Source organism: Trachypithecus francoisi, unplaced genomic scaffold (assembly GCF_009764315.1).
Source record: "Trachypithecus francoisi isolate TF-2019V2 unplaced genomic scaffold, Tfra_2.0 Lachesis_group6, whole genome shotgun sequence".
NCBI classification, from domain to species: Eukaryota; Metazoa; Chordata; class Mammalia; order Primates; family Cercopithecidae; genus Trachypithecus; species Trachypithecus francoisi.
In genome coordinates, this window is record NW_022681471.1 from 95392936 (window position 1) to 95416547 (window position 23612).

Here is a 23612-nt window from a genome sequence, read left to right on the forward strand (position 1 = left end):
TGGCCAACATGGTGAAAACACATCTCTACCAAAAATACAAAAATTAGCTGGTCATGGTGGCCGGCACCTGTAAGCCCAGCTACTCAGGAGGCTAAGGCAGGAGAATCACTTGAACCCGGGAAGGCAGAGGTTGCAGTGAGCTGAGATCATGCCACTCTGCTCTAGCCTGGGCAACAGAGCGAGACCCTATCTCAAAAAAACAAAAAGAAGAAAAAAAGGAATTGGTTATAGAGTGTTTTTCAGTTTTTTTTTTTTAAATTAATCTCCCAAGGATAATCTTAGTACATTAAAAAGGCAAATAATACATGTATCCATTTTATGACATTGCTAGCATCAATAAGAACCATTTTGCTACAAGATCAGTCATCAAAATCAAACAAAAATTTAGGCACAGACACAATTCCCCTAACTAATATGTTCATTCTTACCGGAAGATGTCAAGAGCAAACATTTAACAAATGTGCGGCGTGCCTTAGCCCTTCCCTTGACAGCCTGTCCTGATTTTCCCACCCAATCCCCACTTGTTCTGACACTGACTGGCTGAAGTTGATTCATTAAATAAATATTTATAGGCACTTACTATGTATCAGGCACCATTATAGGATCTTGGTATACATCTGATACAGACAAAGACCTTGACTTTCATTGAAACTTTCATTTTAGTGCCCTGAGAACACACTTTGATTGGTGGTCATCTTCCTCTTAACAAAAGTAGTTTGTGAATCACAAAAGTGGAATGAAAGCCCAAGGAAATTATTTTTAAGCTGATTTAAATATTAAATAAAAATCACTTGATAGTATTTTTCAAATAGACCTTCTATAGTTGCCCACAAAATATTTTTTTAAAAAAATTGCAGAGCAATAGATATATTTTGTTTAAAAATTGTTTCAAACAATTAAAAAAAAAAACTCCATCAAGAAGTACATACACTAAACATAGGATTGAAGGGAATACATAGAATTGATCACTTTTTTCTTTGCACAGATATTTTTTGCTTAAATTTGTTGACTGATAATGTATTATTTCTGTAAATTTTTAAAAATCCAATACAGATTTATTTAAGGCTTAATTTGACCTACGTTCATATCATGTGGTTCATTCCTTTTTGTTAGTGTGTTTATTTGTCTTGGTTCTATTCGCACTTTCCAGAGGATATGAGAGTAAAAGTACTCTTAGAATATGTGTTTCTGAAAGAATTTGTAGGACTAGGACATTCAGCAATTCTCTTTGTTATGGTCTATATCTCACTGGATGATATATGTATGACAGGAAACAGAAAAGGAATTTAAAATGAGAAAAAGAAACAGTGCAGATTTTTTTTTTTCAAATGTGAAGATACTTCTAGAAAAGTCAGTTAAAATAATATAAGTCATTTAAATGTCCTTCAGAAGCAAATCATGGTTCAATTTTAGTAAAAGCACCATGTAGTCAAGATGTACTCAAAAAGCAATAGTCCATAAGATGACAATACTTTTTATGTACATTACTGGTCTCACCTCAGCCTCCCACCCTACCTAAAACTATCCTTCTTCTATACCTTGCATTTGAAAGTCATTGAAAAAAGAACACAGCTAAACCCATAATTTAAAAAAAAAGTTTAAAATCAAATGCTGGTGACATACTGATTGAAATACATATCAAAGTGTATACACATGCACCAATATAATACTTTGTATGTATTGTAGATTGGTGATATATTCAAGTATTTGGTAGTATTAGTCTCCTCTCATCACACTTTCTTATCAGAATTTTCCCGACTGCTTTGGATAGCTACAGAAGGCAGACAAATCCTAGGCAGACAGGGACAGGTCCCTGGTAAAACCTGACCCTCAAGCCAAAAACAGTTTAAAGCCTTAAAGATAAGCTACAAGTCCTGGGTAAATTCTCAGACTGGATTGAGAACCTTTCTTCCCATTTGGCATGCTTTCCTCTAATTGATCCCCACCCTTCACCTATTTTACACATACTTACCCTTCCCTAATTGGCTTTTTACATTGTTGTGCCCACCTTTATTTTAACCTTTTTAGCATACTCACAAACCAATCAGCAAACACTCCCCATTCTGAGCCCATAAAAGGCCCAGACCCATTCATACTGGGGGAGAAACCACCCAACTTCAGGTGGGGGACCACCCTCACACTGACAACTGTTTCATCACTCAATAAAATCTTCTCCATTCTCCTCACCCTTCAACTTTTAGCATATTTTCATTCTTCTTGGACATGGGACAAGAGCCTGGGACCCACTGAACGTGGGTACAGAGAAAGCTGTAACACCATGGCCCTCTGCCCTCTGCTGGTGGAGGGCAGCCACCCCATAAGACAGAAGCAGCAGCGGGGCTGAGCCAGCCCTAGAGTCATGGACTGGAGCAGGGCAAGGGGCTGACAAAGCTGTTAACAAGCCTCTGTCTGTTGGGCTGTGGAGAGCAGGACTAAAAGAGCCAATTAGCATGCTGCAACACCCCCTCTGGGGCTTTGGGGTCCTGGGTACCCCTTCCTGGGTGCCACATTCCCTTGTCTGGATACTGGAGTCCACCACAGGAGTGGCTTGTGATATGCCTGGCCCAGCCTCAAGCACTGCACAGAGCCTGCTTCTGTACTGGTGCTTGAAATGACAGGACAGACCCCATACTCGCTCACTTACACACCCCCTCCCACCAGGATCTGAGTGCATAGTTGCAGCAGTTACAGGATCCGCACCAGAGCATGGGCAGGTGTGGATTGGCATGCTGAGTGGATGGGGTGTCTCCTGCGGTGAACCTGAGTCCAAGTAAGGTCTGGTTGGGGGTCTCCAGCTAACAAGTGACTGAGAAAAAATCCTGGGTCACTTTCACTTGCTTATTTTTCAGCATAAACTTTAGGATCAGCTTCTCTGGTTATCCTTCCAAAAATCTGTTAATGTTTTTATTATGTTAAATTAATTAAGAAGAATTGACTTCTTGATGATATTGAGTGTCCTTATCCAAGAACATAGTATACTTTTCCATTTGTTGAAATTTTCATTTGGATTTCTTAAGAGTATTTTAAAGTTATTTTACATGATTCCTACATATTCCTTTTCAAGTTTATTCTCATGTACATTATATTTTGTTGCTATCAATATTGGCATGTGAGAGACAGTTCAATGCAACAGAATGGAATGTCCATATAGTGTAAATATACAGAAAAAAATTGTGGCATTTTGACTTAATTAGAGAAAACATAATTCATTTAAAAAATTTTAACAATCGGATGACATCTTGAAATGTTTTAAAAGTTAAATACATACATTACAAATGCATCAGAATAAATTCAAAATAGATCAAATAAATAAATTACTATAAAATAATTAATTACCAATTGATAATAATTAATATACTACATTTTTAAAATTGAAATAGAAAACCATTTTTTAAAAAGACAACTAGGGAAAATTTCTTGCAATTCACATCACAGACAAAGAGCTAATAATATATCAATATCAGCCTAATAAATAAATAGTTTCCTCAAATCAATAAAATACAGATAAATAACTTAATAAAATTAGCAGCAGATATAAACAGGTAGTTCACTACAATAAAATAACATTTAAATAAATAAGATGTTCAGCCTCCCTTACAAGAGTGAAATTATATTAATGGAATTATATTAATATAATTAAAATTATATTAAAGGAATTGTATTAATATAATTAGGTTATATTAATAATCATATTAAAGTATATTTCACCCCAAAATATACTTTTGTGACATATTTTGAGGGCCTACAGACAGAAATAGCCCTGCAAAGTTGCCTTTTGTGGAGTAGATTTCCATCTGTAGAGAAAAGTTTATATTAATGAAATAAACAGCCAGGTTTTCTCTGAGCCTCTTCCACTTATCTTAGCAGATCTAGGAGAGCTGAACTAAACATAGGTTTTCATCTATTCTTTCTGAGAGCTGTTACTTGTGAGTTTTCAACTGTATAATAAAGCCCTTATGCCTTTCTCTCTTTCTGTCTCTCCCATAACCTGTCTTGCCATGCAACAAGCCTTTATTCTTCCTGCAACCTCAAGATGTAATAAAAGCATCAACTGGTCTCTCTTCCAAGATGGCCGAATAGGAACAGCTCCGGTCTGCAGCTCCCAGTGAGATTGACACAAAAGATGGGTGAGTTCTGCATTTGCAACTGAAGTACCTGGTTCATCTCATTGAGACTGGTTGGACAGTGAGTGCAGCCCACAGAGAGCAAGCCACAGCAGGGCAGGGCATTGCCTCACTCAGGAAGTGCAAAGGGTCAGGGGATTTCCCTTTCCTAGCCAAGGGAAGCTGTGAGAGACTGTACCGGGAGGAATGACACACTCCTGCCCGAATACTGCACTTTTCCTATGGTCTTCACAACCAGTAGACCAGGAGATTCCCTTCAGGGCCTGGCTTGGTGGGTCCACAGAGTCCACATGCCCACAGAGCCCAGCAAGTTACGATCTATTGGCTTGAAATTCTCACTGCTAGCACAACAGTCTGAGACCGACCTGGAACACTGGAGCTTGGTGGGGAGAGGGGTGTCTGCCATTGCTGAGACTTGAGTAGGCGGTTTTATGCTCATAGTGTAAACAAAGCTGCCAGGAAGCTCGAACTGGGCAGAGCCCACCGAGGCCCACTGCATCTCTAAATTCCACCTCTGTGGGCAGGGCATATCTGAACAAAAGGCAGCAGCCCCATTCAGGGACTTACAGATAAAACCCTCATCTCTCTGGGGCAGAGCCCCTGGGGGTAGGGACAGCTTTGGGCACAGCTTCTGCAGACTTAAATGTCCCTGCCTAACAGCTCTGAAGAGAGCAGTGGTTCTCCCAGTACAGCGTTCAAGCTCTGATAATGGACAGACTGCCTCCTCAAGTGGGTCCCTGACTCCCATGTAGCCTGACTGGGAGACACCTCCCAGTAGGGGCTGACAGACATGTCATACAGGAGAGCTCTGGCTGACATCTGGCAGGTGCCCCTCTGGGACGAAGCTTCCAGAGGAAGGATCATGCAGCAATATTTGCTTTTCTGCAGCCTACACTGGTGATAAACAGGAAAACAAGGTCTGGAATGGACCTCCAACAAACTCCAACAGACCTGCAGCTGAGGGTCGTGACTGTTAGAAGGAAAACTAACAAACAGAAAGGAATAGCATCAACATCAACAAAAAAGACATCCACACCAAAACCTCATCTGTAGGTCACCAACATCAAAGACCAACGGTAGATACAATCATAAAGATGGGGAGAAACCACAGCAGGAGGGCTGAAAATTCCAAAAAACAAAAAGCCTCTTCTCCTCCAAAGGATTACAACTCCTTGCCAGCAAGCAAACAAAACTGGACAGATAATGAGTTTGATGAGTTGATAGAAGTAGGCTTCAGAAGGTGGGTAATAACAAACTTCTCCAAGCTAAAGGAGCATGTTCTAACCCATCACAAGGAAGCTAAATGCCTTGAAAAAAGGTTAGAGGAATGGCTAACTAGAATAACCAGCATAGAGAAGAACATAAATGACCTGATGGAGCTGAAAAACACAGCACGAGAACTTCATGAAGCATACACAAGCTTCAATAGCCAATTTGATCAAGCTGAAGAAAGGATATCAGTGATTGAAGACCAACTTAATGAAATAAAGCGTGAAGACAAGATTAGAGAAAAAAAGAGTGAAAAGAAAAAAAGCCTCCAAGAAATATGGGACTATGTGAAAAGACCAAATATACATTTGATTGGTGTACCTGAAAGTGACGGAGAAAATGAAACCAAGTTAGAAAACACTCTTCAGGGTATTATCCAAGAGAACTTCCCCAACCTAGCAATGCGGGCCAACATTCAAATCCAGGAAATACAGAGAACACCACAAAGATATTCCTCAAGAAGAGCAACCTGAAGAAACATAATTGTCAGATACACCAAGACTGAAATGAAGGAAAAAATGTTAAGGGCAGCCAGAGAGAAAGGTCGGGTTACCCACAAAGAAAAGCCCATCAGACTAACAGCAGATCTCTGGCAGAAACCCTACAAGCCAGAAGACAGTGGGGGCCAATATTCAACATTCTTAAAGAAAAAATTTTCAATGCAAAATTTCATATCCAGCTAAACTAAGCTTCATAAGTGAAGGAGAAATAAAATCCTTTACAGACAAGCAAATGCTGAGAGATTTTGCTACCACCAGGCCTGTCTTACAAGAGCTCCTGAAGAAAGAACTAAACATGGAAAGGAACAACTGGTACCAGCCACTGCAAAAACATGCCAAATTATAAAGACCATCAATGCTATGAAGAAACTGCATCAACTAACGGGCAAAATAACCAGCTAGCATCATAATGACAGGATCAAATTCACACATAACAATATTAACCTTAAAAGTAAATGGGCTAAATGCCCCAGTTCAAAGACACAGACTGGCAAATTGGATAAAGAGTCAAGAACCATTGGCGTGCTATATTCAGGAGAACCATCTTACATGCAAAGACACACATAGACTCAAAAGAGTGATGGAGGAAGATCTACCAAACAAATGGAAAGCAAAAAAAAAAAAGCAAGGGTTGCATACCTAGTCTCTCATAAAACAGACTTTAAACCAACAAAGATCAAAAGAGACAAAGAAGGCCATTACAAAATGGTAACGGGATCAATTCAACAAGAAGAGCTAACTATCCTAAATATATATGCACCCAACACAGGAGCACCCAGATTCATAAAGCAAGTTCTTAGAGACCTACAAAGAGACTTAGACTGCCACACAATAATAATTGGATACTTTAACACCTCACTGTCAATGTTACACAGATCAAGGAGACAGAAAATTAAAAAGGATATCCAGGACTTGAACTCAGCTCTGGACCAAGTGGACCTAATAGACATCTACAGAACTCTCCACCCCAGATCAACAGAATATACATTCTTCATGGCACCACATCACACTTATTCCAAAATTGACCACATAGTTGGAAGTAAAGCACTCCTCAGCAAATGTACAAGAACAGAAATTTTAACAAACTGTCTCTCAGACCACAGTGCAATCAAACTAGAACTCAGGACTAAGAAACTCACTCTAAACTGCACAACTACATGGAAACTGAACAACCTAGTCCTGAATGTCTACTGGGTAAATAACGAAATGAAGGTGGAAATAAAGATGTTCCATGAAACCAATGAAAAGAACAACACAGTGTACCAGAATCTCTGGGACACATTTAAAGCAGTGTGTAGAGGGAAATTTATAGCATTAAATGTCCACAAGAGAAATCAGGAAAGATCTAAAATCGACACCCTGACATCACAATTAAAAGAACTAGAGAAGCAAGAGCAAACAAATTCAAAAGCTAACAGAAGACAAGAAATAACTAACACCAGACCAGAACTGAAGGAGATGGAGACATAAAAAAACCCTTCAAAAAAATCAATGAATCCAGGAGCTGGTTTTTTGAAAAGATCAATAAAATAGATAGACTGCTAGCAAGACTAAGAAAAAAGAAAAGAGAGAAGAATCAAATAGATGCAATAGAAAATGATAAAGGGGGTATCACCACCAATCCCACAGAAAAACAAACTACCATCAGAGAATACTATAAACACCTCGATGGAAACAAATTAGAAAATCTAGAAGAAATGCATAAATTCCTGGACACATACACCCTCCCAAGACTAAACCAGGAAGAAGTCGAATGTCTGAGTAGACCAATAACAGATTCTGAAATTGAGGCAATAGCTAACAGCCTACCAACCAAAAAAAGTCCAGGACCAGACAGATTCACAGCTGAATTATACCAGAGGTACAAAGAAGAGCTGGTACCATTCCTTCTGAAACTATTCCAATCAATAGAAAAAGAGGGAATCCTTCCTAACTCATTTTACTAGGCCAGCATCAGCCTGATACCAAAGCCTGGCAGGCACAAAACGGAAAAAGAGAATTTTAGACCAATATCCCTGATGAACATCGATGCAAAAATTCCCAATAAAATACTAGCAAATCGAATCCAGCAGCACATCAAAAAGCTTATCCACCACAATGAAGTTGCCTTCATCCCAGGGATGCAAGGCTGGTTCAACATACACAAATAATCCATCACATAAACAGAACCAATGACAAAAACCACACAATTATTTCCACAGATGCAGAAAAGACCTTCGAGATATTTAAATGTCCCAGTCTAACAGCTTTGAAGAGAGTAGTAGTTCTCCCAGCACGGAGTTTGAGATCTGAGAATGGACAGACTGCCTGCTCAAGTGGGTCCCTGACCCCTGAGTAGCCTAACTGGGATACACCCCCCACTAGGGGCAGACTGACACCTCACATCTCACATGGCCAGGTACCCTTCTGAGACAAAGCTTCCAGAGGATCGATCAGGCAGCAACATTTGCTGTTCAGCAATATTCACTCTTCTGCAGCCTCTCCTGCTGATATCCAGGCAAACAGGGTTTGGAGTGGACCTCGAGCAAACTCCAACAGACCTGCAGCTGAGAGTCCTGACTGTTAGAAGGAAAACTAACAAACAGAAAGGACATCCGCACCAAAATCCCATCTGTATGTCACCATCATCAAAGACCAAAGGTAGATAAAACCACAAAGATGGGGAAAAAGCAGTGCAGAAAAGCAGAAAATTCTAAAAATCAGAGCATCTCTCCTCATCCAAAGGAATGCAGCTCCTCGCCAGCAATGGAACAAAGTTGGATGGAGAATGACTTTGATGAGTTGAGAGAAGAAGGCTTCAGATGATCAAACTTCTCTGAGTTAGAGGAAGTTTGAATTCATCACAAAGAAGCTAAAAACCTTGAAAAAAGACTTGATGAATGGCTAACCAGAATAAACAATGTAGAGAAGTCCTTAAATGACCTGAAAGAACTGAAAACCATGACACGAGAACTACATGCCAAATGCACAAGCTTCAGTAACTGACTCGATCAACTGGAAGAAAGGGTATCAGTGATTGAAGATCAAATGAATGAAATAAAGAGAGAGGACAAGGTTAGAGAAAAAAAGAATGAAAAGTAATGAGCAAAGCCTCCAAAAAATATGGGACTATGTGAAAAGACCAAATCTACATTTGATTGGTGTACCTGAAAGTGACAGGGAGAATGGAACCAAGTTAGAAAACACTCTTCAGGATATTATCTAGGAGAAATTTCCCAACCTAGCAAGGCAGGCCAACATTCAAATTCAGGAAATACAGAGAACACCACAAAGATACTCTTCGAGAAGAGCAACTCCAAGACACATAATTGTAAGATTCACCAAAGTTGAAATGAAGGAAAAAATCTTAAGGGCAGCCAGAGAGAAAGGTCGGGTTACCCACAAAGGGAAGCCCATCAGACTAACAGTGGATCTCTCAGCAGAAACTCTACAAGCCAGAAGAGACTGGGGGCCAATATTCAACATTCTTAAAGAAAAGAATTTTCAACCCAGAATTTCATACCCACCCAAACTAAGTTTCATAAGTGAAGGAGAAATAAAATCCTTTACAGACAAGGAAATGCTGACAGATTTTGTCACCACCCGGCCTGCCCTACAAGAGCTCCTGAAGGAAGCACTAAAGATGGAAAGGAACATCTGGTACCAGCCCAGCGAACATCATAATGACAGGATCAAGTTCACACATAACAATATTAACCTTAAATGTAAATGGGCTAAATGCTCCAATTAAAAGACAGGCTGGCAAATTGGATAACGACTCAACACCCATCAGTTTGCTGTATTCGGGAGACCCATCTCAGCTGCAGAGACACACATAGGCTCAAAATAAAGGGATGGAGGAAGATCTACCAAGAAAATGGAAAACAAAAAAAGGCAGGGGTTGCAATCCTAGTCTCTGACAAAACAGACTTTAAACCATCAAAGATCAAAAGAGACAAAGAAGGCCATTACATAATGGTAAAGGGATCAATTCAAGAAGAAGAGCTAACTCTCCTAAATATATATGCAACCAACACAGGAGCACCCAGATTCATAAAGCAAGTCCTTAGAGACTTAGAAAGAGACTTAGACTCCCATACAATAATAATGGGAGACTTTAACACCCCACTATCAACATTAGATAGATCAACAAGACAGAAAGTTAACAAGGATATCCAGGAATTGAACTCAACTCTGCACCAAGCAGACCTAATAGACAGCTACAGAACTCTCCACCCCAAATCAACAGAATATACATTCTTCTCAGCACCACATCACACTTATTCCAAAATTGACCACATCGTTGGAAATAAAGCACTCCTCAGCAAATGTAAAAGAACAGAAATTATAACAAACTGTCTCTCAGACCACAGTGCAATCAAACTAAAATTCAGGATTAAGAAACTCAATCAAAATCACTCAACTACATGGAAACTGAACAACCTGCTCCTGAATGACTACTGGATACATAACAAAATGAAGGCAGAAATAAAGATGTTCTTTGAAACCAATGAGAACAAAGATACAACATACCAGAATCTCTGGAACACATTTAAAGCAGTGTGTAGAGGGAAATTTATAGCATTAAATGCCCACAAGAGAAAGCAGGAAAGGTCTAAAATTAACACCCTAACATCACAATTAAAAGAACTAGAGAAGCAAGAGCAAACACATTCAAAAGCTGGCAGAAAGCAACAAATAACTAAAATCAGAGCAGAACTGAAGGAGATAGAGAAACAAAAAACCCTTCAAAATATCAATGAATCCAGGAGCTGATTTTTTGTAAAGATCAACAAAATTGATAGACCACTAGTAAGACTAATAAAGAAGAAAAGAGAGAAGAATCAAATAGATGCAATAGAAAATGATAAAGGGGATGTCACCACTGACCCCACAGAAATACAAACTACCATCAGAGAATACTAAAAACACCTCTACGCAAATAAACTAGAAAACCTAGAAGTAATGGATAAATTCCTGGACACGTACACTCTCCCAAGACTAAACCAGGAAGAAATTGAATCCCTGAATAGACCAATAACAGGCTATGAAATTGAGGCCATAATAATAGTCTACCAACCAAAAAAAGTCCAGGACCAGATGGATTCACAGCTGAATTCTACCAGAGGTACAAGGAGGAGCTGGTACCATTCCTTCTGAAACTATTCCAATCAATAGACAAAGAGGGAATCCTTCCTAACTCATTTTATGAGGCCAACATCATCCTGATACCAAAGCCTGGCAGAGACACAAGAAAAAAAAAGAGAATGTTAGACCAATATCCCTGATGAACATCAATGCAAAAATCCTCAATAAAATACTGGCAAAACGGATTCAGCAGCACATCAAAAAGCTTATCCACCATGATCAAGTGGGCTTCATCCCTGGGATGCAAGGCTGGTTCAATATATGCTAATCAATAAACAGAATCCAGCATATAAACAGAACCAAAAACAAAACCATATGATTATCTCAATGGACGCAGAAAAGGCCATTGACAAAATTCAACCCCCCTTCATGCTAAAAATTCTCAATAAATTAGGTATTCATGGGATGTACCTCAAAATAATAAGAGCTATTTATGACAAACCCACAGCCAATATCATACAGAATGGGCAAAAACTGGAAGCATTCCCTTTGAAAACTGGCAAAAGACAGGGATGCCCTCTCTCACCACTCCTATTCAACATAGTGTTGGAAGTTCTGGCTAGGGCAATCAGGCAAGAGAAAGAAATCAAGGGTATTCAATTAAGGAAAAGAAGAAGTCGCCGGGCGCGGTGGCTCAAGCCTGTAATCCCAGCACTTGGGAGGCCGAGACAGGTGGATCACGAGGTCAGGAGATCGAGACCATCCTGGTCTACACGGTGAAACCCCGTCTCTACTAAAAAATACAAAAAACTAGCCGGGCGAGATGGCGGGCGCCTGTAGTCCAGCTACTCGGGAGGCTGAGGCAGGAGAATGGCGTAAACCCGGGAGGCGGAGCTTGCAGTGAGCCGAGATCGCGCCACTGCACTCCAGCCTGGGCGACAGAGAGAGACTCCGTCTCACAAAAAAAAAAAAAAAAAAAAAAAGGAAAAGAAGAAGTCAAATTGTCCCTGTTTGCAGATGACATGATTGTATATTTAGAAAACCCCATTGTCTCAGCCCAAAATCTCCTAAGCTGATAAGCAACTTCAGCAAAGTCTCAGGATACACAATCAATGTGCAAAAATCACAAGCATTCTTATACACCAATAACAGACAAACAGAAAGCCAAATCATGAATGAACTCCCATTCACAATTGCTTCAAAGAGAATAAAATACCTAGGAATCCAACTTACAAGGGATGTGAAGGACCTCTTCAAGGAGAACCACAAACCACTGTTCAATGAAATAAAAAAGGACACAAACAAATGGAAGAACATTCCATACTCATGGACAGGAAGAATCAGTATTGTGAAAATAGCCATACTGACTAAGGTACTTTATAGATTCAATGCCCTCTCCATTAAGCCACCAATGACTTTCTTCACAGAATTGGAAAAAACTACTTTAATGTTCATATGGAACCAAAAAAGAGCCCTCATTTCCAAGACAATCCTAAGCCAAAAGAACAAAGCTAGAGGCATCATACTACCTGACTTCAAACTATAGTACATGGCAACAGTAACCAAAACAGCATGGTACTAGTACAAGAACAGAGATACAGACCAATGGAACAGAATAGAGCCCTCAGAAATAATACCACACATTTACAACCATCTGATCTTTGACAAACCTGAGAAAAACAAGAAATAGGGAAGGATTCCCTCTTTAATAAATGGTACTGGGAAAACTGCCTAGGCATAAGTAGAAAGCTGAAACTGGATCCCTTCCTTACACCTTATACAAAAATTAATTCAAGATGGATTAGAAACTTAAATGTTGGACCTAAAATCATAAAAACCCTAGGAGAAAACCTAGGCAATACCATTCAGGACATAGGCATGGGCAAGGACTTCATGTCTGAAATACCAAAAGCAATGGCAATGAAAGCCAAAATTGACAAATGGGGTCTAATTAAACTAAAGAGCTTCTACACAGCAAAAGAAACTACTATCAGAGTGAACAGGCAACCTACAGAATGGGAGAAAATTTTTTCAATCTACTCATCTGACAAAGGGCTGATATCCAGAACCTACAAAGAACTCAAACAAATTTACAAGAAAAAAACAAACGACCCCATCAAAAAGTGGGCAAAGGATCTGAACAGCCAATTCTTAAAAGAAGACATTTATGCAGCCAACGGACACATGAAAAAAATGCTCATCATCACTAGCCATCAGAGAAATGCAAATCAAAACCACAATGAGATACCATCTCACACCAGTTAGAATGGCAATCATTAAAAAGTCAGGAAACAACTGGTGCTGGAGAGGATGTGGAGAAATAGGAACATTTTTACACTGTTGGTGGGACTGTAAACTAGTTCAACCATTGTGGAAGACAGTGTGGTGATTCCTCAAGGATCTAGAACTAGAAATACCATTTGACTCAGCCATCACATTACTGGGTATACACCCAAAGGATCATAAATCATGCTGCTATAAAGACACATGCACACATATGTTTATTGAGGCACCATTCACAACAGTAAAGACTTAGAACCAACCCAAATGTCTATCAATGACAGACTGGATTAAGAAAATGTGGCACATATACACCATGGAATACTGTGCAGCCATAAAAAAGGATGAATTCATGTCCTTTGTAGGGACATGGATGCAGCTGGAAATCATCATTCTCAGCAAACTGTTGCAACAACAGAAAACCAAACACCACATGTTCTCACTCATATGTGGGAACTGAACAATGAGAACACTTGGACACAGGAAGGGGATCATCACACAGCAGAGCCTGTTGTGGGGTGGGGGAAGGAGGGAGGGATAGCATTAGGAGATATACCTAACGTAAATGACAAGTTAATAGGTACAGCACACCAATATGGCACATGTATACATATGTAACAAACCTGTACATTGTGCACATGTACCCTACCTAGAACATAAAGTATCATAAAAAAAAAAAAGAAAAAAAGAAAAGGCCTTCAACAAAATTCAACAGCCCTTCATGCTGAAAACTCTCAATAAACTAGGTATTGATGGAATTTATCTCAAAATAATAAAAGCTATTTATGACAAACCCATAGCCAATATCATATTGAATGGGCAAAAACTGGAAGCATTCTCACCGAAAACCAGCACAAGACAAGGATGCCCTCTCTCACCACTCCTATTCAACACAGTACTGGAAGTTCTGGTCAGGGAAATCAGGCAAGAGAAAGAAATAAAGGGTATTCAATTTGGAAAAGAGGAAGTCAAACTGTTTCTGTTCGCAGGTGACATGATTGTATATTTAGAAAACCCCATCATCTCAGCCCAAAATCTCCTTAAGCTGATAAGCAACTTCAGCAAAGTTTCAGGATACAAAAGTAATGTACAAAAATCACAAGCATTCCTATACACCAATAATAGACAAACAGAGCCAAATCATGAGTGAACTCCCATTCACAATTGCTACAAAGAGAATAAAATACCCAGTAATCCAACTTACAAGGGATGTGAAGGACCTCTTCAAGGAGAACTAGAAACCAGTGCTCAATGAAATAAAAGAGGACACAAACAAATGGAAGAACATTCCATGCTCAGGGACAGGAAGAATCAATATTGTGAAAATGGCCATACTGCCCAAAGTAATTTATAGATTCAATGCTATCCCCATCAAGCTATCATTGACTTTCTTACAGAATTGGAAAAAACTACTTTAAATTTCATATGGAACCAAAAAAGAGCCCTCATAGCCAAGACAATCGTAAGCAAAAAGAACAAAGCTGGAGGCATCACACTACCTGACTTCAAACTATACTACAAGGCTATAGTAACCAAAACAGCATGGTACTGGTACCAAAACAGATATACAGACCAATGGAACAGAACAGAGCCCGCAGAAATAACACCACACATCTACAACCATCTGACCTTTGACCAATCTGACAAAAGCAAGCAATGGGTAAAGGATTCCCTATTTAATAAATGGTGCTGGGAAAACTGGCTAGCCATATGTAGAAAGCTGAAACTGGATCCCTTCCTCACAGCTTATACAAAAGTTAACTTAAGATGCATTAAAGACTTAAATGTAACACCTAAAACCATAATAACCCTAGAAGAAAACCTCGGCAATACCATTCAGGACAAGGCATGGGCAAAGACTTCATGGCTAAAACACCAAAAGCAATGGCAACAAAAGCCAAAATAGACAAATGGGATCTGATTAAACTAAAGAGCTTCTGCACAGCAAAAGAAACTATCATCAGAATGAACAGGCAACATACAGAATGGGAGAAAATATTTGCAATCTACCCATCTGACTAAGGGCTAATATCCAGAATCTACAAATAACTTAAACAAATTTACAAGATAAAAACACCATCAAAAAGTGGGCAAAGGATATGAATAGACACTTTTCAAAGGAATACATTTATGCAGCCAACAGACATATGAAAAAATGCTTCTCATCACTGGTCATTAGAGAAATGCAAATCAAAACCACAATGAGATACCATCTCACGCCAGTTAGAATGGCAATCATTAAAAAGTCAGGAAACCACAAATGCTGGAGAGGATGTGGAGAAATAGGAACACTCTTACACTGTTGGTGGGAGTAAATTAGTTCAACCATTATGGAAGAGAGTGTGGTGATTCCTCAAGGAGCTAGAACTAGAAACACCATTTGACCCAGCCATCCCATTACTGGGTATATACCCAAAGGATTGTAAATCATGCTACTATAAAGACACATGCACATGTATGTTTACTGTGGCACCATTCATAATAGCAAAGACTTGGAACCAACCCAAATGTCCATCAATAATTGACTGGTTAAAGAAAATGTGGCACGTATACACCATGGAATACTATGCAGCTGTAAAAAAGGATGAGTTCATGTCCTTTGCAGGGACATGGATGAAGCTGGAAACCATTATTTTCAGCAAGCTATCACAAGGACAGAAAACCAAACACTGCATGTTCTCACTCATAAGTGGGAGTTGAACAATGAGAACACATGGACACAGGGAGGGGAACAACACACACCTGGGTCTGTTAGGGGGTGGGGGACTGCGGGAGGGATAGCATTAGGAGAAATACCTAACAAAACTGCAAGTTACAAGCACATGTACTCCAGAACGTAAGGTATAATTTAAAAAATAAAACAAATCATCAACCATCTGGTCCTTTCGTTTTTTTGTTTTTTGGCTCACTGCAAGCTCCGCCTCCCAGGTTCACGCCATTGTCCTGCCTTAACCTTAGCTGGGCCTACAGGTGCCCATCACCATGCTCGACTAATTTTTTGTATCTTTAGTAGAGACAGGGTTTCAATGTGTTAGCCAGGATGATCTCGATCTCCTGACCTCGTGATCTGCCTGCCTCGGCCTCCCAAAGTGCTGGGATTACAGGTGTGAGCCACCATGCCTGGCCCCATCTGGCCCTTTCTTTGAATTTTTATATGTTGTATGACCCTTATGCACATGTGCATGTTAATAAATTTTGTATGCCTTTTCTTCTTCTTTTGCCTTTTGTCAGTTGACTTTCATGGAATGTTCAGAGGACAAAAGGACAGATTTCTCTTGGCCCCTACAGTTTTGGCACTATGAGCAGTGCAACTGAAACTGCTCTGTTCTTCTGGAAGCCACAGTCCAGGGAAGCCAGTATCTGACAAGCCAGCAGAAGGGTAAGAATTTCTTACCAATCAGATTCCTGAAAGTCTATCTGTAGAATCTGGTCAAGCTAATGGTAAAAATAACTGTATATCGCCATGGAACACTATGCAGCCATAAAAAAGGATGAGTTTGCGTCCTTTGTAGGGACATGGATGCAGCTGGAAACCATCATTCTTAGCAAACTATCACAAGAACAGAAAACCAAACACCGCATGTTCTCACTCATAGGTGGGAACTGAACAATGACATCACTTGGACTCGGGAAGGGGAACATCACACACCCGGCCTATCATGGGGAGGGGGAAGGGGGGAGGGATTGCATTGGAGTTATACCTGATATAAATGACGAATTGATGGGTGCTGACGAGTTGATGGGTGCCGCACACCAACATGGCACAAGTATACATATGTAACAAACCTGCACGTTATGCACATGTACCCTATAACTTAAAGTATAATAAAAAAAAAAAATAAGGGGAAAAAAATAAATATATTACAATACCATAAAAAAAACTGTATATTTCTCCTTTTCTAAAATTAAGATTAAAGTGAGAAAAACGTTTATACAGACTAGTCTTAGTTGTAGCAACTGAGGTGTATTTTTTGGTATGAACATTTATATTGTCTGATCCTTTTCCTCTCAGAAGTAGTCTTTATTTTTCCCTTTGTCACTGTCTTTCTGTGTCATTCGTCATAGAGGCCCTTTCATCTTCTTTTATGTCGTTGAAAGCTTGACGTGTGACCAAGAGGGAACATTCTCTTGGTCCCTTCCATCAGAGGGTGTGATTTTTGGGTAACATCCAGTTGCCAGTCTGAAATGACTAAGAACCCCAAGACACGTAAGATATTAAGGAGCACACTCTTTGTTCTGAAAGTGGTAAGCTCTCAGGAAAGTCTGTCATAATAGGAAGTCCAATCCAAAAGGGGCTTTTGTTGTCTCAACCTTTGATGCCTGATTAGTCCTGGCAAAGTCCAATCCCAGGAAGGCCTACCTGATGTCATGGATTAATGGGTTCATGACTGGCAGCCCCCTACGAACTTGTGAAATACTGAAGACACCATCCTTAACCATCTATAACAACAAAATTCTTTTGCTGTCTTAACTTATACCTGGCAGTAAATTTTTCTTTGGGATCATGGGGGGTTGCATCTTCTATGCCATTTTAAAATACCACTTACATCCATGGTATTCTAAACCTGAGAAATTACCTCTGGGACTTTCCATTAAGAACACTCATTGACTTAAGTCACTTATGGAATAAATAAATTAGCTATATTAAAAAAAATTTTTTTGAGTGCTATTGTTTTAAACAGCTATCTTATAGGTAGCTGTGAAAAGATACAAAAGGAATACAGCCTTTAGAAAATCCCTTGGCAATATCACAAAAAGGCAGAAATTACATTTAAAATGAAGTTTAAAATCCACTGTATGCTCTAACTGCCTGCTTTGAATTCCCTGGTGGAGTTACATAAAAACACTCCAGCCTGTAATCTAGTGGCTAGGATTCCAATCTTTCACTGCTGTGGCCTGGGTTTCAATTCTCTGTCAGGGAATCAGTCTCTTGGAGATGTAAATCTTTTAAGCTGGGAGAAAAAAAAAAAACATTTATAAGAATTAATTTGAATGATTTGTTTTGAATTTATATTTGTGTGACTCTTAGCTTTTGGCAGTACCCAGTTGTTACTGATCCTTTCCCTTTCTACGGATAGCTTTTGTTTTTCTGGTTGTCTATAAGTCTCTTTTTTCTTCTAGGTGTCTTTGCAGGGGCTCTGTATTTGTTTTAAAAAAAACCGCTCTTTGCACTTCTTTGGAGATGTCTCATGTGTCGTTGGTTAAGTCATAAAAGGCTAATTGATTTTGGTTTTGAGTCACTTGGTAAATATCATTGGTTTAAAAGAAAGAAGAAAAAACATGTTCAAAAGCCAGGAATATTGGCTGTTTGTCCCAACTAAAATCTGATCATGAGAGATTTGAAAATATTTTTTAAGAGCTCTATGTTCACAAATTGGCCTAATGAAAAGCTGATATTCAGACTATATATTCTCACACACACATATGTATACTTCTCTGTACTCTTTTGGATACTACTTCTCCCATAGAAATTTTTTTAAAGTGACTGAAACCTCTTTTATTTATTTTTATTTTTCTATTCTTCTTAGACAGAGTCTGGTTCTATTGCCCAGGCTCAAGTGCAGTGGCACAATCTTGGCTCACTGCCACCTTCACCTCTGGGGTTCAAGTGATTCTCGTGCCTCACCCTCCCGAATGGCTGGGATTACATGTGTGCACCACCACACCCGGCTAATTTTTGTATTTATAGTACAGATGGGGTTTCACCATGTTGGCCAGGCTGGTCTCGAACTCCTGACCTCAAATGATCCGCCCACCTTGGCCTCCCAGACTGGTGGGATTATAGGCATGAGCTACTTCACCTGGCCTGAAACCTCTTTTTAATTGCGTGTTCAGTCCCTCTGTTTGCTTCCCTTCTTGTTGGCATAATTGTTGCTCAAAACAAACAAACAAAAAACATAAAATTTCATTGGCCTTTTTAGGAAGCTTTCCAGACTGGCTTCTCCAGGACTGCATTCATTTATTTGCCTTGGCTCCTTCTTTTGCCAACTTTGATCTTTTGTACACTTTCATTTAGTCATTGATATGTTCCCCCTTCAAGTCTCTATTTCTTCAGTCAATGGATGAAAAATTACTGAAAGGACATATAAGAGTTCTGGTTATCACACAAAGGAATCTAAAGAGACTTCTGGAGGTTCTGAGACTCCTTGAGGAACACAGCCAAAGTGCCACCAAACCTTTTGTGTGTCACCTGTCTTCCTCATAGAGACCTAAAGTTGTGAGTGGTTTCAGTTTTATTTATTAATAGGACTTGCCCTGAATTCAGTAATATCATTAAGATACAGAAACTAAATTAAAATCCACCTATCCAACTAAATTGATCTTGAAAGCACAACCTTCTGACATCTGGGTGGCTATTTTTAAACTGTTTGTCAAATAAATTTACATATATGCAAAAATTTTCATGTGCAAGAGAATAGCCCTCTCTGTTGCTCAACCACTAGAGGCTTCTACTATGAGAAAGGCATTGACTTAAACTTTACATAATAAACCTTACCTTTGTTTAAGGTACTTTTCCTAGCTATCTTGCCTTAACTGAGCCTTTAACTATACCCTTGTCTTGGCAAATAATAATGTTTAGGTCTAAGTTTGACGTCTTTCATATATAAATTTCCTACCTTGTTTTACCCAAAAACCATCCCTTTAGAAGTGCAAATTTAGAGTTTCCAAGTTAGCAATTGCTTAGGGCAAGAAACAAGTAATTGGAAGATTGATTATCTGAATGGGAGAAAGAAGCTGGCAAATAAAGAATCTTAATGAACACTACAAGATCTGCTTCTGGCTGTGTCTGTATGTCTGTGTGTTATGTGTATGTGATATTTCTATGTAATCTGAGATAATCTTTGATAAAGCTAGTTTTAAAATTGTTGACAAAATAAGAATTTCTTCATAATTGTCAGTATCAAATATAATTCAGACATTTTTACCTGTGTCTACTGTCAGACAGGCTTATGTTGTCTCTACCACATTTTTTAATGTCATAAAACTGCTCATTCTGTAATATTTTTGATACTTACTTAATGTGTCTATAAGCTAAAGCTATAAGGGCCAGCTGCTGTGCTGCCACAAAGCCTGGTACACATCTTACTGTGAGCTTATATCTTTGGTTTTAAGCCTCTAGATTCTGAGGTCTAGACAGACGGCCATGGTAAGGCCTGAGGACGTATGCATGTCCTCAGTGCCTGGACCACCAGCTACAGGGCAGAGTTAAGCTCAATATAGTCCCATCCTCCCTGGCCCAGATGTGCCTCCTGGACATGCTGGGAGGGGTCAGATCTTGAATACATCCTCTTCACATCTCTGTTCCTTCTCCTGAGCATTACACCTGGTGTGCAAATTCAAGATCCAGATAAGCCCTGCCCTTCATAGCTATCCTAGGTGCCACATGGGTATTCAGGACCCAGCACAACTTGAGGAGACACTAGGAAGGGTAACTGTCATCATTTCAAAATTTTGTTCAGTAACTGATTTAAGATCTTCAAGTCAATGTTATTAACATGCAATTACTTAATATGTAACTAGTAATAGATAATCATTAGTAATTACTTAATATGTAACTAAGTAATAGATAATCATTTCTAAGTAAGTTAATATACAGAAACATTGATGATAAATATAAGTTTAGGCTTATATCCTTTGACATATTATTTTTATATGGCTAAAATCTAAATTGATATATGTGATTAAAGCTATTAAAATGAGAGAAATAACTCTTAATGTAAAATGTACAAGAAAAGCAAGTTATGTTTTTGGTAAGAAAAGTTATAAAGGCATGAGGATTTCTGCTTGTTGAGAAAAAATAATTCTATCTATTTTAGAGGTCGTTTAAAGGTTGTTTCAAAATGAAGAAAAAAGATATAGCTAAAACTAAATAAATATCAAAAATTGAGGAAAATTTTCAAAATCTTGTGTGGTTAAACTGACTAAAATTAAATATGTGTATTTTAAGTGTTTTTATATTGAGCTGTAATATCAAAAATACACTAATACACAACTAGAATTTGGTTTTTCTTTTTGAATAAGATTTTCATATAGTATTAATAAGAAACAATAAGATACTTTGGTTTACTTTTTGAATAATTATCAGGCTTATTTGATATGGTAAATTATACAGGAAGCACTGTCAAATAAGAAATTATGCTTAACTTTCCTTGAGATATATTTGTATAAATGTTATTAATATAATGTGTTCCAAAATTATATGAGATTCCTATAATTCTGATATGCCTTAGTATATGTTCTCCACCATAATTATTATTTATCTGTAATCTGGACTAAATCCTAAATTTTATTTCCCTCTAGTATCTGGCTATGAATCTCCAGAGTAATGTTTCCCAATTTTCTCCCACTTTTCTGACTTAAAATCACTAGAAATTAAAATTGTTCTTTTCTTTAAATCCTATAAACTGAAGTTAGACAAGTTTATATAAACTTAGGGAGAGATCACCACAGCAACTTACATATAAACAGATTTAATTCCCACTGATGCATCAACTACTCCAAAGTTCACGGAAACACTTGATTTGAAGTACTATCCAGGAAAATCTGTCATATTGCTACTACTTGCCCACTTCAACTCAGGATCTTTCAGAAACTCTAGAAAAAACTAGTTTATAGACTACTCTAGACATCAATCTTTGTTTTTCTTCTGTTTCCACAGAAATACCTCTTATTGAAGATCTGTTTGTCTGCATTATAAATAGAGGCCTCCCTGTGAGAGTTCATCTGCAATATCACCTTCTGAAATGAGACACAGCTATTTAACAGAACTGACCTATTCGCAGGACTAAGACTGATTCGAGAAGATATGGGCTGCTTGTTCCAATCTGTGTTGTCCTTCCCAGACTGCCAATCTCACATTTCTTATCTGAATCTCTCTAAAACTACTCACTTGGGCTTTAATATGTGAAACTTTCTAAAAATAAAGTTTTAAATGGGGGACTGAAAAAACCAAAAATATTTTACCCCAAAATATACTTTTTTGACATATTTTGGGATGGCTATTCAGAGGGCCTGCAGACAGGAATAGCCCTGAAAAGCTGTCTTTTGTGGAGTAGATTTGCATCTGTAGAGAAAAATCTAATTAGTGAAATAAACAGCCAGACTTTTTCAGAGGTCCTCCCCTTTATCCAGATCTGGTAATGATTAGCTCGATCACAGGCTGCCACTTATTTTTTCTGAGAGCTGCTACCTGTGAGTCTTCATCTACATAACAAGGCTGCCTTTACTCCTTGCCTTTCTTTCTCTCTCCCTCCCTTAACTTGTCTCCCTATGCTCCAAGCCCCTATTCTTCTGTAAACTCAGATGGTATAATAGAGTCTACCATCTGGCCCTTTCTTTGAGCTTTCATATTTTATATGTTTCTCACGTATATATGTGCATGTTAATACATTTTGTAAGTCTTTTCTCCTATTAATCTTCATTTTATCAGCTGATTTTCAGTGAACATTCAGAGAGTGAAGGGGAAGGTTTCTTTTGGCCACTACAATATCAACATTTTTTTATCCTCCAGTTTGACAAAAACTAAAACCTTTATAACAAACTGTGGTAGCAAGCTTGTGGAAAACAGACACTCTCATTCAGTGTTGTTAGGAGTTAAGTTTGTTAGAACTCTACATAAGGCAATTTGTCAATATCTGTCGAAATTAAAAATGAATATAGCAATTGACTAAGCAATTCCAAGTATTCATGTAGAATGTTTCTAAGAGTAAAATATTGAAAATAGTCCACATGTCTTTTATAAGGACTGTTTAAATGAATTAAAGTACATTTAATCAATTAAATGCACTGTAAATGTCACCCCCTAAGAAACGTTTTATGCACTAATATGCATTTATGTTCAAAAGAAATACACACACAGACACATAGGATTAATGTGCTACTCAGGGAGGGGAAATAGATGGCTGAGAAACTGAGCTGGCAGAAAACCTTTTCACAGCCTTTCCTGAAAGTATGTTTGAGAGGAGACACAGGAACATCTGGAAATGGGGGATATGGACCAGAAACAAAAGCCATATTTTATCCCATATGCCCACTCTGAGTATTCACATCATGCATTTGTAATGGAGTTGAAGTACCTGAAGTGTCTCCAACTTGGAGACAAGAAACCTAGGGCAGGTTTGATGGCTGATAATTGATAACCTCTCATAAAGAAATGTAGATTTTCTCCTTTCCTTTTTAAATAATAGGATTACAACTAATAGATAGAGGCTACAAGACAATAAAATGATTGTTCAATATAAAGAAGGATTTCTAATCCTTAGAGCTCTTCAAAGATGTAATACGGTGACTTAGAATGTGGAGTTGCCCATCACTGGACTGTCAAGTCAAGATTAAGCAATGGGCACGGAAATAAAAGCTTCCGTTGAAATAC

At 38.5% G+C, this 23612-nt stretch overlaps 1 long non-coding RNA gene across 1 annotated transcript; it reads left to right on the top strand.

Moving 5' to 3' along the window:
- Positions 1-230: 230 nt before the first annotated feature.
- Positions 231-23612, top strand: LOC117078057. Its single transcript, XR_004434914.1, has 3 exons — positions 231-4127; positions 16472-16619; positions 21900-23612. It is a non-coding gene; the product is annotated as an uncharacterized LOC117078057 (long non-coding RNA).